Below are 20338 nucleotides of genomic sequence, written 5' to 3'. Positions count from 1 at the left end.
CCAGACAGCAGGCAAATGCCAACAAATGAGGGTGGGATGTCTGACCTTTCCAGGATATTTGTGTTAAAAAGCAACATAATTTTTTTAAAAAAAACATGGGAGATAACAGTGTCTAGTCAAAGAAAACAGTGTATCTAAGGTATGTGATGAAGAATTTTCCTTGGCAGTCAAGCTCAGCAAACACAGTCACTGGCCCAATTGATGACCACAACTTCTATAAAATGATAATTTTCAAAATCATACAAAAATAAAGTGTTTTTTTTTTGTTTTAGTTTCAGTTAACCTCTATTCATCAGTTATCTATAAAGAAAACATATGAATTATTTTTGTTATTTAAAAACTTAAATTTCCTCCTGTTTGGTCCCTTTACCATTTTAATTTGAAATTCAGAGGCTTGTATACAGTTTCCAAGCCAACATCAAAGATGCAAGAGATGAAATGATTTGTTCAGTCTCATAAATATTTGGAAACCCGACTTCAACTAGAATGGGCTATCTCGATTGCATCTCTAAGAGAACTTACAAGAGTGAATGTTTCTTTGTTGGAGACATAGGACAATAGCTGACAGTCACACTAGCAGTTCACAATCCCTTTATCTTCTCATCAGTGTCACAGATTCATCAACAATTAAGTGTCCTACTATAAACTGCATTGCAATAATCAGCAAGCCAAAAAAAAAAAAAAAAAGGAAGAAGAATCTTTTCTAAAATGGAGAAAGTCTGAAAAGTGTACTTTGAGCCTTCCAGTGTGGTTAGTCCTTGGTTTCCCTGCTAGGATGGTAAAGGAGGGAGTCAGACTGCATTAATGTCAATGCTGATAAAATTGCCAGGGACATGGGGACTTCAATTGTTGAGAGACGGACTGAGTCTACCAATTCTTTTTAAAGTAACTTTTAGCAAAGCTTTCTGAAAATATTACATGTGGCATGTATCAATTTATGACATGTGACCAATAACAACAGATATAAATTTAACTCGGGAAATTAGATATGAAAAGCATACTAACCCATTAATAATTTGTTATTCAACTCTCAAGACAATACACAAATAATGAGGCATGACACAGTCCTTGGACAATTTTGACCACCAGTTCTGTCACTATCAGTGGTGCAATGCAAGAATTTATAGTGGAAGAGATGGAAATATACCTTTTTGAGTTGTTGGGGAAGGATTTTCCAGGAAACTTGGTATTGAAAGGAGCCTTCTTACACACATGTCAAGACTGAGGAATGAAGATAATGGTAGAAAGGGAGAAATAGAGCTGTATTACTACTGAGAGATGATTTTCATTGCAAAAGCAAGTCAATAGCAGATGAATGACATTGTTAGAGTGATAATATTGTCATCTTCTCGAAGGGGTACCCATCAGTGAGCAACAACCCAGCAGTGAATAATAACAGAGGGAATGCTGGGAAGTAACAATTATTGTCCTTTCATCAAGAAACTTATATTCAGTTTGAGATATCAACAAACAAAAGAGTCCATAAGAATGCAGACCAGTATACATAGATATAGTTACCAAAAAAAAGTACCGAAAATAATTATCATTATTGTTTAGAGAAAAAGTTTAACACAAGTAAGTCAAGAAAAGCTATCAGAGGAGTTATAATAAAAGCTGGCCAATTGAATTTCAGAGTGAAAATGGAGAGAGGTGCATCCAAGTTGTGAGTAAAAGTAGGTGTAGGTGGAATGATCACACTTAGAGGGATTTTGAGTAAATACATTGGACTGAAGCATTGGGTTTTAGACTGTAAGCGTCTTTATTGCCATGCTGAAACTGGCATTATGTTCTAAAACAGTGCTGCCAAAAGAACTTCCTATAATGAGGGAAATGCTTTATATTTGTGCTGTGCTATCTTGTAGGCACATGTGACTACGGAACACTTGAAATGTGGCTAGTGGCTCTTAGAAACTGAATTTTAATTTTATTTAATTCTAATTAATTAAAATTTAAATTTAAGTGGCCACATGAGGCTAGTGGTGTCAGTGTTAGCACCACTCTAGAGAGAAGGGAATCAGCATAGGTTTTAAACAGGGAATGAGAAGATAAAACCTTATTGTAGGCAGACTAATTTGGCAGCGGTGTTTAGGAAAGTTAGAGGGTAAATAGTTCTCTTGAGATGGTACTGAATTTATAAATCTATCTGGGAGAGTTGACATCTTTAAAATATGAGTCATCCAATCATGAACATGATGTATTCCTCCATTTATTTAGGTTTGTCCATTTTTAAAAGCTTCTCAACAGGTTTTATAAACTCATAACAACATAGTTCATAATAATAAAAATACGGAAACAACCCATTGTTCATCAAAAAATATATTGTAAAAGAAAAATACAACAGAATATTCTATTGGAAGGAAAATGAAAGAACTATAGCTACATGCAACTGCATGAATAATATTAGGTAAATGAAGTAAAACACAAAATGATGCAGATAGTATTACTCCATTCAAAAAAGATGTAACAGGAGAAACAAAATTATATCACTTATAAACATAGTAAAATCATTTAGAAAAGCAAAGAAATGATTTACTGTACAAGTCAAGATAATGATACCGTCTACAAGAAAGGGAGGTGGCAACACAGAGTGTTTCTAGGGTTATTATTAACCTGTTTATTTCTCCAACTCTGTGGTAGTACTATAAGCATTCACTTTATAATTATTCATTAAACTGTAAGTATATGTTTTATGTACTTCCCAATACATAGGTTACAATAACCAAAGAAATAGAAGATTCAACAAAATTTAAAGAGAAGTTAAAAACAAAATTGAAATTATCAAAACAAAGCAGAGATGATAGTTTACAAAAAACATAGCCACAAATTCTTTGTAGCTCTTTCCATTCAAGAGGTAGGTAGGGCTCCTTTCCTACTCATTGAATCTAGGCTGGTCTGGTGACTATGGCCATTAAGACATTAGAAAATGTGATGCAAGAAAAGGCTTGAAGAGTTCTTGCACACTGGGCTTTGCCTTCTCTTGCTGCTTTTGCAACCCAGCTGCCATTTGAGGAGGCCCTGGCTGGTCTATTAGATGCTTGAGACCCATGCCCTGACTGCAACTATACAATGGAGCTAAGGTGAGACAAGTATAGGAATTTGCCCAGTTGAACAGAGCTCAAATTGCCAGACCACTGAGTCATGAGCTAAAAATCATTCTTTAAAGCACTAAATTTTGGTGGGGGTTGTTTTCAGCAAAACCTAGTTATCAAGGGACTGAATATGTAGACATCCCTAACTGCCAAAACAGAATACAATTGGGCAAGAGATCCTGAATCTCATTATTTTTACAGTAAACAGAAAAGAAAAAATACAGTGAAGGTTACAGTTTTCATTTTCTGATCAATATATACCAACAAAAGGTGAAGAATATAATGTAGCTTGTGATTAATCTCAGGCATAGAATTATCACACCAATTCTTTTTAAAAGACACTGGGGAAAGAATAGAAAATATAATTAACCACAATTTGGCAAGGCATAGAAAAGTTATTCGAGTCAACTACTTTTGAATCACTCTTGTGCAAAGATAGGAAGGGTTATAGTAAATAGTAACTCAAGGAGGGCATTTCAGGAAAGGGACAGAGAAAGTATGGCCCAGATAAATTGCAGTCTGATAGTGTATATAATTATGAGGATAAAAATATAGTACTTCTAAAAAATGAATATTTTTATGTCCATTTGAATATCACTTTTAAATATCAATGTCTTAAAGCAACCTTTTGAAGTTTCTGTGCTGTAGGCAATTCATGAGTAAATCTTCTAGAAAGTACCAGTACTTCAGATAGGATAAGCTACACAGTTAAATAAACTGAGAGCTGTTTTCTTATAGGACTTTTTTTCTTGATTACTTTTCCTATGGAAATACTCCCAATATTTCAAGGCCCACCCATTATCTCTTTGAAGATGTGCCTGAATATTACTCACTCTCCTTTATATAAATTTAAAAATATATTTTCCTTTACTCTATTTCATTCGTTGTGGATTTGTTTTATTCCTCTTAATTCATCTTGAGTCCTTTGAGGGCAAAAGCTGTGCCTTACTGTTTGGATTCTCCACGACAGTTAGCATATGTTTCACCGACAAAAGGAGGTCAATAAATACCTGTTAATTTTAGAGTTTAAGATCCAGTCTCCGTTTTCACCCAGGCAGAATTTAAACCTATTCCAACATGAGCAGGTGTCTGCAGGTAGAAGTGAAATTAAGATTTGGTTGGTAATGTTGGGGGTTACGCTTTGAAAGTTATTCATGCAAAGATCTCATTCTCATACAGAATCTATATGCACTTTGAGTAAAAAGAGCTAAGTCGGTGGCCGAAGACTAAATCTGAGGAAAGACTTTCAGTTAAGGGGAAAGGAAAGGAAGTGAGCAAAAAATACTTGGAAGTAAAGAAGAAAAATCTAAAGGAATTTAAAAGGAAAAAGAATGTTTTAAAAACTGAGATTCAACCAAGTTTGTCAAATCTTGCAGAGCAACTGATGAGAACAAGGACCGAGGAACAGAGATGCATATTAGAATTCTCAGTGCTTTTAAATATTAACAAATATACTACCATTATTCTTTAAATTAAAAATATGGTGCAGTTATCAAATTCATTGAACTGAACACTTAAGATTTGTGCATTTTATTGTATGGACACTATACTTTAAAATATGCTGCTCAGCTAATATTTATTTCACTTGATTTTCACTATTTTTTATATTTTCCTATAAGCAAATAGAGTAACACATATTTGGGCAAAGTGCATCTTATTTAAAATAAATGACACCAAGAAAAGCTGACTTCAATATTCAATATGTCAATGGAGAAATAATTTCCAATTATTTAAGGGAACTAAAGGAATGAGAAAAAGAACAAATATGAAGAAAAGGCAATTATTCCTAAACAATAGAAATATGATTGTGGTGTCCCTTGGGATTAATAATAGTAATATATCAAGCAATAAATATATTCTAGAGAATCACCCAGAAAACAATTCCACTGTATCACATGAAAGGGAATAAGAATTCACCTAGTTTGTATGGACAAATACCAATATGAACCTACTTTTTATACTACATTCATAAGTTTATTGGTTGGTGCTATAGGGTACTTTTACTGTATATATTTAGAGATGACTAAATACATAGTAGCCATACAAATAAAGTTATTATATTACAATCCAAAACAAGCATTGCTCAAATGCTTTGTAATTGCAATCCACAAAATTTCTCTGCTATGTGAACTCATCAGTTTTCTTTAATATTATTACCTACAATGGTATCAAATGCTATAAATATTTTGTTTATATATTAAAAACCATAGTTTAAGAGAATTTGCTGTACATTGGTTATAATTTGTCCCTCTTGACAGTCTTTCATTATCATGTTTCACACTTGTATAATTTTATATTGATGATGAATCTACTCATGGGCTATATTTAAATTTCCAATATTGATAAGATTCTGAAATTCAGTGATTTGCTACAGCAAAAGTAATGATAATTGCAGAATACTTGATTATTGATTAATAAAAGGCACAATTCACTTCTCCCACCCCCAAAAACACAGAATTAAGACTTCAAAATAAGTACACATATTTTTTTTAAAAATGCTAAAAAAAATGCTAACTTGAATCAGTGACCAGAGTTCCCTATATTTTATATACTTTTAAAGAATATCATCCATATGAAACTAACACTGAGATATGTCACCTAAATGGTTTAGGAAATAGTTTAGCAAATAAAGGAGAATTAATATTTCCAAAGGTAATAGAATTTGAATACAATGATCTCAGGGACATGTAGAGTCTTTAGAAGAGAAATTTTGGCAGCACTGTCTTAAGTTTTCCTGTATGTGTTACTTATTCACTCCCTGATTCCTTTGAGTGATTTCCAGTGAAAAAATTAAAAGAGAAGACTTGAGGATTGTCTGGGGAGTAACCAGGATGTGGGGGTGAGAGGGTCTGCAGCATCTTGGGAGTGAGGAGGGGATCCTGAGGAAATGGGAAGAGAGTGATTAGTACCAGTTATGGAAAGAAAATAAAAACATTCTGAGTATCAGAGGCCTGAGCAAAGGAAACCTTGGAGAGCTTTTCTGGACCTGAAAAGGGAATGTGGGAGCTGAGAAGCCAAAGGCCTGTGTGCAATTTCCTGACATGCAGGAAAACTGCAGTGAGTGCCCTCAAATAATTAATCCTGAGTGCTGCGAAATACGTATACCAGAAGTACTTGTCTTTTCTTTATTCTAGATTCTGAATCTGAGTTCATGGTCAACAAGGGAAAGTATCTTTCTCTTCAATCAGGAACACTTAGCACACATCTAAAATATTTAACTCCTTTCTATCTGTATAGATGTGTTACATACATCTTTGTATAGGTTAAAAAAAATTTTATCTTTATTTCAAATGATGTTTTCACAAGAATCCACATTGTTGTCTGTTAATTAACTTTTCTACCACCATTAAGAAAGCAAACTTATAAGGACTTTGTGGTGTAAAATTTGGGCACTAGAGAATGGTGTAGATGGGCCCCTTTTGAAAGCCTCTCCTTTTTGTTGTCTCTGTGAATGGATTTAACATCATTAAATAGCAAAGTGCAGGAGAGAAAGGTGATGTTTTAAAAAATGAGCTTGGTTGTTTGGAAGCAGCCCCTGAAGAAGTAGCTCTGAATTGGGGGCCTTGTGGATGTCTCCATAATGCAGATCAAACTTCATGATATATTTAAATCCTTTTCCGCAAACACTTCCCTGATTTGTTGCCAAGCCATCACTGAATTTAGTAATCCAGACAGATTACCATAGGGGTTCTATTTTTAGGGTCCTTCTGTTACTATGGCAGTTGCAGGCGGATCGGATTACAGCTCTATCCTACCCATGTAAAATGCATTGATGCTTCAGGAGAAACCTGCACTTCCCTGCTGTAATTACAATGTCAGACTCATCACTGGATATTTCTCTCTGAATTTATTTTGTAGCTCCACTGTGGCCAATCCATTATTAACTCATGAGATGGCTTGTTGTCTTTCAGTTTTGCTCTGTGCCTTTCAACTAGCTCACTATTGTGTGTATGTGTGTGTCGGGGGGGGAGGGGGGATGATGGAAAATGCATGCTGTGGGTCACAGAGGACATGTATAATTTCTCTGATTATGAGGGCAGGAAAATGTGTAACCCAGACATTACTCTCCTATAAATGACAATATCTCCATCTAGTGGTGAAAATGAGCTTAATCATCATATTCTCCACTAGCAGATGAGGAAAGGCATGTCTCAGAATGTGATTTGTATTTTATCTTCAGAAATTAATTTTTTTCCCGTGAAGAATAGATGTTTACTAAACCAAATTGGACCCCTTCCTGCAGTCTTTACAAATAAAATAATAATTCCATTTATTTCAGAGAAAGTTTGGCCTCCAGAAATGACTGTTCCTCAATATCCAGGTACACAGTTTGTCAATAATCTCTTCCATGATTTTTACAAGGCATTGGAAGGGAAACAGTTACAACGTGAAGTAAAATAACAAGTTGAGTTATTTTTATATAAATTCTTGTATTTGAGGTAAATTACCCAACAAAGAAGTAAATTACCCAACAAATTTCTTATTTCCCATCAACTATCTTTCATCAATCTCAGAGTAATTACACCCCAGTAAACTAATATATAATACAAATATAAGCAAGTCAATTACATTTTTTTTCCTTGAAGGAATGTAGGCTAAAGAAGAATGTTAAGATATTCCCATTTCATAAGTTATTGCAACCTCAATCAAAAAGTTCTTGGAATATAAAGCCAATTATTTCAGGCTGTCTTTTACAAATGTTCTTGATTATGTTATTTTTATTTGTTCATGGAAACTCAGGATTGTTTTTAACTAATCTTCCAACTCATATCAAGTTATACAGCTTGTAGTTACTAATTTATTTATGTAAGTATAACTACAGAGTCATCAGAGAATCTAGAAGATGACCACTGAGCTTACACCAGAGGCCCACCAGATGGCAGCACTCACGTGAGCCTTTGTACTTGGAGAACCCAAACCTTCACTTTATTGGTGTGCTACTGGAATTTGGTCTCTCCGGGAGTGAGTCCAGATCTTTGAAGTCAAAAGGCAAATTTATTCATATAAAATTGTGGCTATTCCTTTTCTGGGGAGATCAGAGAGAGACAGATATAGAAGTAAATAGAGATATGTGGGCATATACATGCATTTATTTCCCAGCTCTGGGAGCTGAGCAGTCCGAAAAGCAACCACACTCCAGTAAGTATGCATACCTTCTGACCAGATCTTGGTTCCTAAAATCAGCCTCCCTTAAAAGGAACCAGGACTCTGAAAAAATGAGTGATTCTAGAGCTTGTATTGGAAAGTATAAGATGAGCAAAACTGGTATATATTTTTGAGCCAGAAAATCTGGAAGTTCTTAGAGAATGATAGAGACATGTCAAAATGACACAGGAGCCAGCCCAAAAATTTTCCCGCTGTCCAATTTCAGACGATATACATATCAAAATAAATTATGATATTAATGGATTATAAGATGTTAAGGTTATGAACATCAAAGATAAACTTAAGAATTATTCTAGAGTAAAGAAGACTAAAGAGACATAACAACTAAATGCAAAGTGTGGATAGGACTTTGGATCAGATATTTTTTAGGGGGTGGGAATGGGGGTGACAGGTGGCTATAAAAGATATTGTAGGAATGCAAAATATAAAGTAGGAATACAAATTAAATAGGAGCATTTTATCAGTGTTAAGTTCCTGATTTTTATAATTATACTACGGTTTTGTAAGAAAATATTTTTGTTTTCAGGAAACACATGCTGAGATTTTTAGTGGTAAAGGTGAAAAGTTACCTTCAAATGGATCAGAAAAAAGTGTGTGTGTGTGTGTGTGTGTGTGTGTGTGTGTGTGTGTCTGTGTGTGTGTGTGTAGAAAGAGAGACAGAGAGAGAGCAGAAAAGAGGAAAAATGTTAAAATTGGGGGATCTGAGTTAAAGGTATATGAAAATTCTTTGTACTATTCTTACAACTTTTCTGTACGTTTGAAATTTTTCAAAATAAAATAATTAGAAATTTAGTGTTCAGAAAATAATATTAACACAGTTCCGGGCACATGCAATCTTCATAAATGTCAAGCTTAATATTTATGATTTTCACAGAACATTGTTAATTAATCACTTGGTCTGATAAACTAAAGTAATATGTCTCTGCCATTCAACATTTAATAATTCACAAGGTGAAAAATAAAATATCTGTGTGTTATGTTTAGGTTGGAAGTGACTTGAAAATGATGCTGACAAACTTTTAGCTCAAAAAACTGAAATGAGCATAAGATTTTTCCTTCCTTTTTTCTTGTGACTTCCCTGAAATAATAGTAGATATACACAGGGAGAATAAATTACTTACAGTGGTAAAAGCAAAAAAGGATACCATCAATCAATCACATAAATGTTGCATTCCTTTAATATAGAAAGCTAGTAAAATCCTACTGATGGATAATTTGGAATACATCAAACAACTCAAACATGTGCAGAAGGCTGAAAAAGAATGGGAACAATTTCTTTCTATGGAACCCCAAAGTGACCAACCTCAGCATTGACAAATATGGAGTGTGAGGGAGGAAGGGGTTGTTGTCACAGTAATTAAGTAAAAGGCTGACTATAGAATGACTGAGCCTGTGTATTTACAATTGGTTGTGCTATATATGCCCAAATAATGGCACAAAAGGAGAAGGTAATCTTGTGGACACACCCTTCTCCAACTCCTTCTTGGGTTGCAAATGAGTGAGGATGTCACACGTAGAGGAGAAGGCCGAGAGTTTGCAGAGTTGCTGTCCATTTGGTCTCTGGGCCAAGCCAATAGCCATGCACCTCTAGACTTCTTACTATAAGCAAGAAATAAATCCTTAATTGTTTAAGCCATAGTTATCAGGTTTTCTTTTTTATCTGGAGCCAAAACCTTCCCAAAATGGATCCAACATTTAAATGTGCAAATGCAATCATAAGAAAATTTCTAAGTAATGATATAATTAAACACTTGTAGGAGTATGTGGGGATGGGGAGGTTGGCTAGAAACATATTTTCATCTTTTGCAGGAAAGATGATAATAGGTACTTCTACGGTTTATAAATTAAGAAGTCAATGTATAGGTTTTTAATAAGAATTACTGAGTTAAGCCATCAAAAGTAGTAAAAATATAAACTTTGAAATGGTTTATCTGCAGAGAATGGTGCTTTCTTAGAGAATACAAGAATAAGTTAGGAAAATGACTTAAATGACACCATTTTAAATAAAAATAATGCAAAATGATATACATTAAGAATATGAGATGAAATAAGTTTTATATAAAGTGATATATTATTTTCTTAATTTAATAGCATGTGAATAGTTATTTATACAAATACAAAAATACATAAAGAAGTGCTTACAATGATTTAAAGTATTTCTTAGGTCTGTTGCCAAAATACTTTTTTTTTCCTCTGTACAACTGAGAAAGAATAAAATATTTCTAGTGTAAAGAAAATAATTTACATAGTCTTTAGGAATAGATTTTAAAGATCCCTTGAAAGAAGTAATTTAATATCTGATATTATATGAAGTTAATGGGTGCTTTTTTTCTCTCCCTTACATTTCTATTTTCAATATTCTCTTTTTATTTCTTCTCACTCATCAGGTACATACCCTCAGTCTGACAGTAATCGTCTTCGACATTTGAAAATCTCCCTTTAGAGAGCAACCTGACGTTGGGCAATCTGCAGTAAATCCAAGTCCTTTGACAAAGTGCTGAGGACAGGAAGCAGAGTACTGAAAAGTGGATCATTTGTCCAAGGACAGGGATGCTTTCTGCCAGACTGCGGCTCTCAAACGACTAAGTTCTAAAAGGAGTTATTAATTCATTTTTTTCTTGTTTTCTTTTTTATTATTTATTTTATTTTTAACAGTTTTTATTAGTTTCAGGTGCACAAAACAATGTAATAGTTAGACATTTATCATTTATATCTCTCACACAGTGACAACCCCCATCCCCCATCCACTACCCTTCTGAAACCGCACATGGCCATTACATTTCCACTGTCTCTATTCCTAATGCTGTTATTAATTCTTATTGATAGTTTATAATGTTAATAGCCAGCAAAGTGCTTGTGCTAGTAAACATTAGTTTTCTTTTTGTTTGTTTTTCTCTGCTCTCGCTACATTTCTATTTCCTACTAGTGTAGCCATTACTCTAGTAAGAGGGCGCCATACTTATGCCGTTTACCACACACCCATTCACATCTTCCACAGGACCAAGATTCACTTTCAGATTGAAAGTGAGGACATAGTGAGCTTTAGTTCCCTTGGGGTGGTCGGGGGGCACTTCTAAGTGTTCAACAGGTCATTAGATGTACCGGCTAGAACTCTGGGAAATCAGTACTTACATGTCAGATTTGAAGGTTATCAAAATACCAATGGAAGATAAAAACGTATATGTGAATGATACCATGTGACCATTAGTGAGCCAAGATGCCACCTAGGGGAAACTAATGCTATGGACTGAGTTTGTCCCTCCCAAATTCATATGTTGAAACCAATTCCCCAATGTTATGGTATTAGGAAGTGGGGCCTTTGGGATATGTTTATGTCATGACAGCAGAGCCCTCATGAATGGGATTTAGTGATCTTATAAAAGAGGCCCCAGAGAGACCCTTTGCCCCTTCTGCTATGTGAGGTTATAGTGAAACATCATCTGTCTATGAACTAGGAAGGGCACACTCACCAGACACTGAATCTAGACTTTTCCAGCCTCCACAATTGTGAGAAATAAATTTCTGTTGTGTATAAGCCACCTAGCGTATGGTATTTTGTTATAGTAGCCCAAACAGACTCAGACAAGCAATATCACTTAGAGATTAAGCAAAGGCAGAGGAATCCATGAAAAAGGAGGAATGGACAGAGAACCAGAGGGCTGAAGTCATGGGGGGGGGGGGGGACATAGAAGAATATGGCAAATGATGCAAATGAGCCCAGGGAAACAAATACTAAAATTGGTTATTATGGTTATCATTAAAGTCACTGCTGATTGGCCAGGGTCATTGCAGCAGAGTGGTGCAGAATAAACAGGAGTGGAGAAGCAGAACTATAGTCACTGATGGGAACTCTTTTAGGAGGTGTGGACAAGAAGGAGGACGAGAATGATTTCTAAAATTCTACAGTCCATTAATCCCCATATAGTCACACATTGACTAAATTAGGGAAAATGGATAAGTTAGTTGCTAATGCCTCACTTCAAATAAAAATAATAAATATAATGATATATAAAAGCATTACTGTGTTATACATATAGTGTAGACCTATAGCTTTCCCCATTGTTGATAATTTTTGTGCTGACCTATTATTTTACACATGTTTTCCCATGCTGTTCATGCTTACACGTTATGTCTCCTGTGCTAGACTATAAACCACATGAAGAAATAGAACATGATTTCTAGTTCTTTCACATTTTCTTTTTGTATATACTTAGGAGGACATTTTCAAAGTTTATCACTAGATGGCAGTAAAGATCAAAAGTTGAATGAAACCAGGGCGGAAAACCCACTGGTATTTTGAAATGATGAATTTGCACATTTAAAATCAATATAAAACTTATACTGCAATACGATAGCTAATATATATATAAAAAAGGATGCTGACATACTGTTCTTGAAAAGCAAATTCTTGTGAGGAAAACAATGGAAATTTTGAAGCTAAACAGTTAGAAAAACACAACCAAGTAATCACGTTCCTGTTTGTATGACAACTATTTCTTTCACAACTCCCTAAAGACTAGCTTACAGGCTTTTACACTATATGACAATTATGCCGAAAATATTCAAGTCCAGTTCTATGCCTTCTGTCAAAAAACATGCACTTCCCCACAAGTAGAGAAACTTTTTCATTTAGTATTTTAGCATTTTTCACTCTAACATTTTCTTCATTTTTCTGGAACAATTGTCTAATACCAAAAAAAAATCCATATATATCACAATACTAAAATGGTGAATAATAATTCTCACTATATTTAATGGCATGATTTGTTTTGTTTTTAATTTTAAGTAATTTCACAGTTCTTAATTTTTTGCCAGCATTTTATTTTAGGAAAGTTAGAATGTTCTTTGCTATCTTTACATCAAGCATATTTATCATCTTGCTTCTTGTAAAGAGTTATGATAAAACATTTTCATTATGAAGCCTTTGCACTCTAAACAGCATCGTTTGTTCTCTTTGGACAAAGATCAAGGGAACTTCTAACACTTACATGGACATATTCACCTCCAAGAAAGAATCACAAAAGTAAGATAGTTTAGTGACTAGCCAGCCCTATGGTTCAGAGTTCCTCCTCTTGACTCTGTTTTGATGTCATTTTCCACTAAAAAGCCCCAGTGATGATTCATCCATTACTTAATTGAAGTGGGTCACTCATGCTTATCCTGACACCAGGTGCCAGGGGCATATACTGGATCAGACACCATTTCTCGTGTTTGTTTTGTCTTTTAAGATGGAAATTTTTTTGAATATTATTTTAAATAAAGATGAGAAACAACCAGAAAAGGGAAATATTTTAAATAGAAATATTTTAATTATGAAAAATAAGCAATAATGAGCCCCATGAAGAATAAATGCTTCCCTATTGGGTGCATTTATATGTCTTTTCCAGGGAATCCATCAAAACAAGGAGAAACAATGAACTAACTGTATTCATTTAAAAAAAAAAACTTTAATAAGTGATTTTACTGCAATGTTCCTTTAAATAACTCAAATTTGTGATTTTACATATACGTGGGTTTTTTGTTTGATTTTTTGTTTCAGAAAAAGACACAAAACTTACCCAAAACAGATATCAGTATTTCCTTATAAATTAAAAATAACAATCTTAGAAAAACTATCATACATGACTACATCATAAATTTTACACATCACAGTTTAGATGTAGAGAAAATGTGAAACTCTTTATTTTGTCTTTGGTTAATCTGATCTTTCTCCCCAAATTCCCAACACTGGAAGGGAAAAAAATAACTTTGAATGTTGTCTTGCTTAAAATCTAATAATGACAGTTCCTCTGGGAACAAATAGCCAGTCTCTCATATCCCAAGTTAGCTTCCAATGTCAAGTTCAGCAAACAGTAGGGCCAGAGGACATTGAGTCAGAGACCTCAATCCTTCCTTCCTTCTATAATGACACCCTTCCTCTCAGTACACTCCAGAAATTCTTAGAGTAGTCAGGGGGGGAAGTGGAAGAGGAACTAAGTAAAACTAAGAAACTACGCTTTTTTTCTCAAGACAGAAGAGTATCCAAAAGTAGATTATTAAATCAGACTAAAATTCACACCAGATGGCACTAAAAGTTCATTTTCCCCATCCTTAAACTGAGTCTGAGCGTTTATGAAGAGTAATAGATTATTTTTAGACAACATAAAGGAATACCAGCTTCATGTGTATACAACCCGTGCTTAGGGGCCGCCGTTCAGAAGAGTTCCATGATTTCATGGTCTGCTCTGGTTTAATGGTCTGCTTCACCATCTTGAAATTCTTCATAATTTTTGAACAATGATCCCACTTTTTATTTTTCCATGTGGCCATCCTTGACTGTATTTTCTCTGCTCCTTCAAATTGTGATGTGACTTCAATTATTTATCCCACTACAGATAAACCGATTAAGTTTTTTTTCTTTCTTCTCCTTTTGAAAATGAACCTAGAAGTTGGTTTTGCTATATGACTACATAGAGAAGTTTGGTGTGTGTTTCTCTGATATTTTTTTCCTACGGTAATAGATTTAGGAAGACTAAACTAGAGAAATGAATGAATATACAGAATTTAAAAAGAAAATACACAGATGCTAGCTAGGTAGGATAAAATACGTAAAGAATGAAAATTGAGGCATTTGAAATCAAGAGTTGGTTTGCATTCTGACACAAACGTTCCAGTGGTCACCATCTTCATGAAAATGGAATGACAATAATTGTTTCCAGTTAGAAGCAAGAGACTAGACATTTATTTCCATTACACTGGCCAAAAAAAGCAGTCCTCTTTCCAGATGGGTTGTTTCGGAGATGACTCAACTTGGGACTAAACTGAATTTCTATGGACTGCTGTGGTGAGGCCTGACAAAAGAAAAATTCTGAGATGTCCTAAGTTCAATTACAGTGGGCAGGTGAATGAGAGGAAGAGATAAGAGTATTTAACCAGTTGATGGCTATGGAGCAACTAACAATAGACTGTTCATGTTCCTGAATGTATATTGGAGCTTTGAATCAACTTCTGTAGTGACCACCACACATCATGCATCCGCATGTATAAACTTTCACAACTATTGCCTTAATCAATCAAAAGTAGTAAATATTTCTTACAGACTGTAAACCTATCATAAAACTGCCCCCACTTTACCTTCTACCCACCCCCCATCTGTAGCCAATTTAAATTCTTTCAAAACAACTTGCATCTTTCTTTCCCAAAACATAATGTATAAACACAACCATCAACTCCAGGACAGCAGACAAGTTTGTCTTTTCTACCTAGCCTTGCTGCTGGTGGTTTAGATTTCATGCCCCAAGACCTGGTCTCAATAAACACTTTCTTTTAGAAAAACTTTTGGACATGAAAATTTTTTTGTTTAACAGGCCTAAAATGCGCGCGCGCGCACACACACGAAATTCTTGATGTGCTGATATAATTGTCATTTTCATTTCTTTTCCTTTATCTCATGTCTACTTTTTTGCATTCTACTATGCTCCTTTTTACAGGTATTTTTCCTGCTTTTTACATTGGATCCCTTTGTAGTTCCATATTCACAGAAAAAGATAGTCAATAAATAAGCTTTCCACTGCTTAAAAGACTGACACATTGAATGTAATAATCTGCAGTGAGACAAAAATCTAAAGAATATAATCCATAACTTAGGTTACTATACATGTGAGAAATCCCATTCCATTTATCTTTGCCATAGCTAGAAATAATCTGGTATTTCTGATATTGCAGGACATTTTATAATGCATTATCATATCAAAGGAAGGTTTATTTGGTAGAAATGCATTGCAAGCTCCTCATAGTAACAGCAGCTTCTGTGAATTAATATTTATCGAATTCTTTATATGTGCTAGATGCTGATGTGGAGGCTAAAAAAATATAATTTTCCTTCCACCTTCTAAATTCTTTTAGCTGGGCTAATAATCAAATTAACAGAGACAGATTAACAGAAGGAAATCAGATGGTTAATACATGAACATGAGGATTTCACATAAGCATAAAAATTCCAAAGACTGTAAGGCAAGATTGGATATATAAGACGTCTTCGGACAAGAGAGGAGGGGAGGAAGGAGTGTTTGATTTCAGAAGTGAGAGCGGGCAATTTACAGGTAGTTAATGAAGAGCAGAACACACATGGCAGGAAAATTCTTGCTGTGCAACTCAGAAACAGTGGCACACAGGGGGTATCTGGCTAACGGGTGCCTGCCTGATGTCCTCTTATTTACCACACTTAATTCAAATTAGGGTGAAGGCAGCATTCTAAGATTTCCTTCCTGAAGCAGGTTTCTCTTGAGTAGGAAATGGGGGAGAGTCAAAGATTCTTTCTGAGTCTTTTGTCTTAATTAACAGCTTAAAAATCAAATCCAAAACACCAGCTTTAGGGTGGCAAAATTTTGTTTCCCTTCACTAAGTATCTCACTTAGCTTTTATCACAATGTGGAGGAGAGGAAAATTTCCCTTTTTTTTCCACTTAGTTCTTCTGACTGGAGTAATAATCACATTGACATTAGACAGATTAACAGGAGAACATAACAAAATTTCCATATATACATGTGGGGTTTCATAAGAATATGGGTCAAATTCAAAGGACAAATCCGGCTGTTGAGGCTTATGTGCCTTCTTGAGCGAAGGAGAAGGGGGTAGTAGTCTGAACTTCAAAGAGAACGTAGGCAGCTCACCGGGAGATGAGAAAGCAAACATTTGGTAAACACATTCTGGGCCACCCAGAAACAGTGGAACACTGAGGAGGATCTAACAGACTTGCTAGGTTCCTCCCTGTCGGCCACACTTAGTTCATACTAAATTGTTGTTATCTGTGATACTAGTTCCCTTCCTGTCCTACCCTATTTAGATTTCTATCTAAATTCTTTTAGGCAGTTTCAGGGAAGGTCACAAGTTTGTCCTGAGTCTTTTAAAAAATAAATAAATAAGTAATCCGCTTAAAATAATATCCCAAAAGAAGGCAAATGTCGGGGTGGTAAACTCTGCTGCCCCTCACAGCCATGAGTATCCTCGTTTTACAATGAGCAAACTGACGCCCAGAGAAGGTAAGAGGGCCACACCCTATAGTCAGTGAGTGGTGGGGCTGAGATTTGAATCAACTAGCCTGACGAATTGTGAATTATGGTTGTGAAGGCACTTTCCTCCTCTGAATCATTCTTCAGAGGAGCTGAAAAGTAAACAGTGGTAATAATTAGAAGAAGGTGCATTGTTTACCCATGGACGCTAAAGAAAGGATATGGAAGGTGGGTCACTTTGGCTAAGAAGAGGATCATTTCCACATGGCTGCATTTTGAGTTTCCAGATACCGAAAGGCCTTTCTTTCTTTTACTGTATATCTGGCTCAGCCTGAAGCGCATACACAAACACCAGTCCAAGATTTTTTTTTTTCATACCATTCAATTATTTAGTCACTGTAGTTTGGAGCTAAGAATTAGCTTAATCTAAGCTTAATCACCACAAGATCTGTGTCATCTATAGCAAAAGACAGGGATAAAAAATAAAAATTCATCCAATCATATTGACTGATTGACCTACCATTGCCAATTATCTTAGTGTTTGGAAACACTGATTTTTTTTTTTTGTTCACTTTCTCTTAAGTAGTTTAATATTAGCAGTCCCTCCAATTTCTTATGTACTTATTGTCAGTCATTTAACTCCATTATGTCTAATCTTTCTAGCAACTCTGTAAGACAGATATTAGTAATAGTACCGTGTTTCCCCGAAAATAAGACCTAACCGGAAAATAAGCCCTAGCATGATTTTTCAGGATGACATCCCCTGAACATAAGCCCTAATTCGTCTTTTGGAGCAAAAAATAATATAAGACCCAGTCTTATTTTTGGGGAAACACGGTAGTAGTATTCTACTGATGGAAAACTATAGCTTAGAAAAGGTAATTAGTATCTTCACAGTCACTTAATAAATGTTGAAGGCTTGGTTAAAACTCAGGTGGTTTTGGCTCCCAAGTCTCTACCCGCTGTACCACTTTGCCCCCATATTATAATGAATGCTTACCAAATATCCATAAATGTCTCCTTCCTCTTCTTTGCTAACCATGTTCCATGACTTTCACAAAGAAAAAAAAGTCATGATAAATCTCAACCCTCATTTACTGAGTGTGATCTTTTGAACTATGAAGTAGGTATGCCAATAAATTGAACATGCATTTTCAGCACCCCCATAAAAATATTTCCCAAGGTGGTTATTTATTCCTTGTATTAAAATAATTAGGAGACTCACAACTTTTTTTTTTAAACAATGACAATTTATGAACTTGTATAGGTATTCCGTGAAAGATATTGCAAACAATGTCACATGTAATGGAATGACATGCTATTATCGTACACATGGCACATTACCTTCTGCAAAAATGTCTGTTACAATATCTCTGTTCTTCCCCAAATCATCTAGGACCTTGCCACTTTCCCTTTAAGAGGTGAAATGTAATAACCCTCCCCTTAAATCTAAGCACTCTGTGACTTGCTTGTAACCAAACTAATGTGACAGAAGAAATGATGAACCAATATCTATACATTATTATTGACTAAAATTCAGTCTATATAGGGTTCACTCTCTGTATTGTACAGTTCTGTAGGTTTGACAAATGCCTAATGTATGTACCCACCAGAACAATATTTACAGAATAGTTTCATTACTCTAAAAATGTGCTGTGCTTCACCTTTCTATCCCTTCCTCCTTCCCCCACTCCTGGCAGTTACTCATCTTTTTACTGTCTCCATAGTTTTGCCTTTTTCAAAATGTTGTATAGTTAGAATCATATAGTATGCAGCTTTTTCACGTTGGCTTCTTTCATTCAGCAATATGCATTTAAGATCTTCCATGTCTTTTCCTCCATGTACTGATGGTTTCTTTCTTTCCATTGTTGAATAATATTCCATTGTGTGGATGTACCACAGTTTATTCATTCATCTTTTGCGAGACATCTTAGTTGCTTGCAAATTGTGGATATGAATAAAACTGCTATAATCATTTGTGTGCAAGTTTTTCTGTGGACATAACTTTTCAACTAAATACCTAGCAGTGTGATTACTAAATTGTACAATGGCACTTTAACTTTGTAAGAAACTGCCAAACTGTCTTCCAAAATGGATGTGCCATTTTATATTTCTATAAGCAATAAATGAGGGTTCCTGTAGCTCCACATGAAATGGATTTTAGCCATTCTAATAAGGCGGTAATAGTATCTTGTTATTGTTTTAATTAACAATTTCCTAATAGCATATGATGTTAAGTATATTTTCATATGCTTATTTGCCATCAGAATATCTTTGGTGAGGTGCCTGTTTTGATGTTTCGCTTATGTTTTAAATTAGGTTTTCTTATTGTTGAATCGTATGTGTTCTTTATATATATATATATATATATTAGATACCAGTCCTTTATCAAATATTGTTTGCAAAGATTTTTCTCCCAGTTTGTGACTAGTCTTCTCATTCTCTGAAAAGTATCTTTTATAGAGCAGGTTTCGCTGTTGTTCTTTAATGAAGTCTAACAATTTTTTCAAGGATTGTGGAGAGCTCTCTATTTTTATCTTCTAAATTTTTTCTATCGCTATTTATTACTCTCCTATTCAATTGTGTATCCACTTACGTACCTAATGTCTGGAAGTTAATCAGGAGCCTCTCAAGTAGTTTTTGGTAAGTCTACTTTACCACAAAGATTTAGCACCTTTGGAAAGTATTATCTGAGAGGGTCCTAGTAATAAATGGCTGGTACACCAAGCTGCGAGTTTTGATGACAGTTTAAATTAAGGGATTACTTATAGAGGGGTGAGCAGGTTAAAGGAACCAATGTGGAATGCTGCAGCACCCAGCCTAGGAGCAACAGCAGCAGGAATCCCAGGGCCCAAGGAGCAAGGATAGAAAAGTATTGCGAGCTGGAGCCATGGAGAAGAAATTATAATTGTAGAACACAAATGCTAATAAGTCTATATAGAATCAAGGAGGATGTAGAAGGAATACCTCCTCCTGATTGCCCATCTTCTGTCAGGTTCTCATGGGCTGAATTCAGCCAGAAGTTAGAAGGCCAAAGAGCCTGCATGATGAACTCTTCTACGGCACCTTCCAAAGAAGAGCAGTAAACAACAA

Source organism: Rhinolophus sinicus, linkage group LG04, assembly GCF_036562045.2.
Source record: "Rhinolophus sinicus isolate RSC01 linkage group LG04, ASM3656204v1, whole genome shotgun sequence".
NCBI lineage: Eukaryota > Metazoa > Chordata > Mammalia > Chiroptera > Rhinolophidae > Rhinolophus > Rhinolophus sinicus.
The sequence above is the reverse complement of the archived record's forward strand: the minus strand, read 5'-3'. Positions refer to the sequence as shown.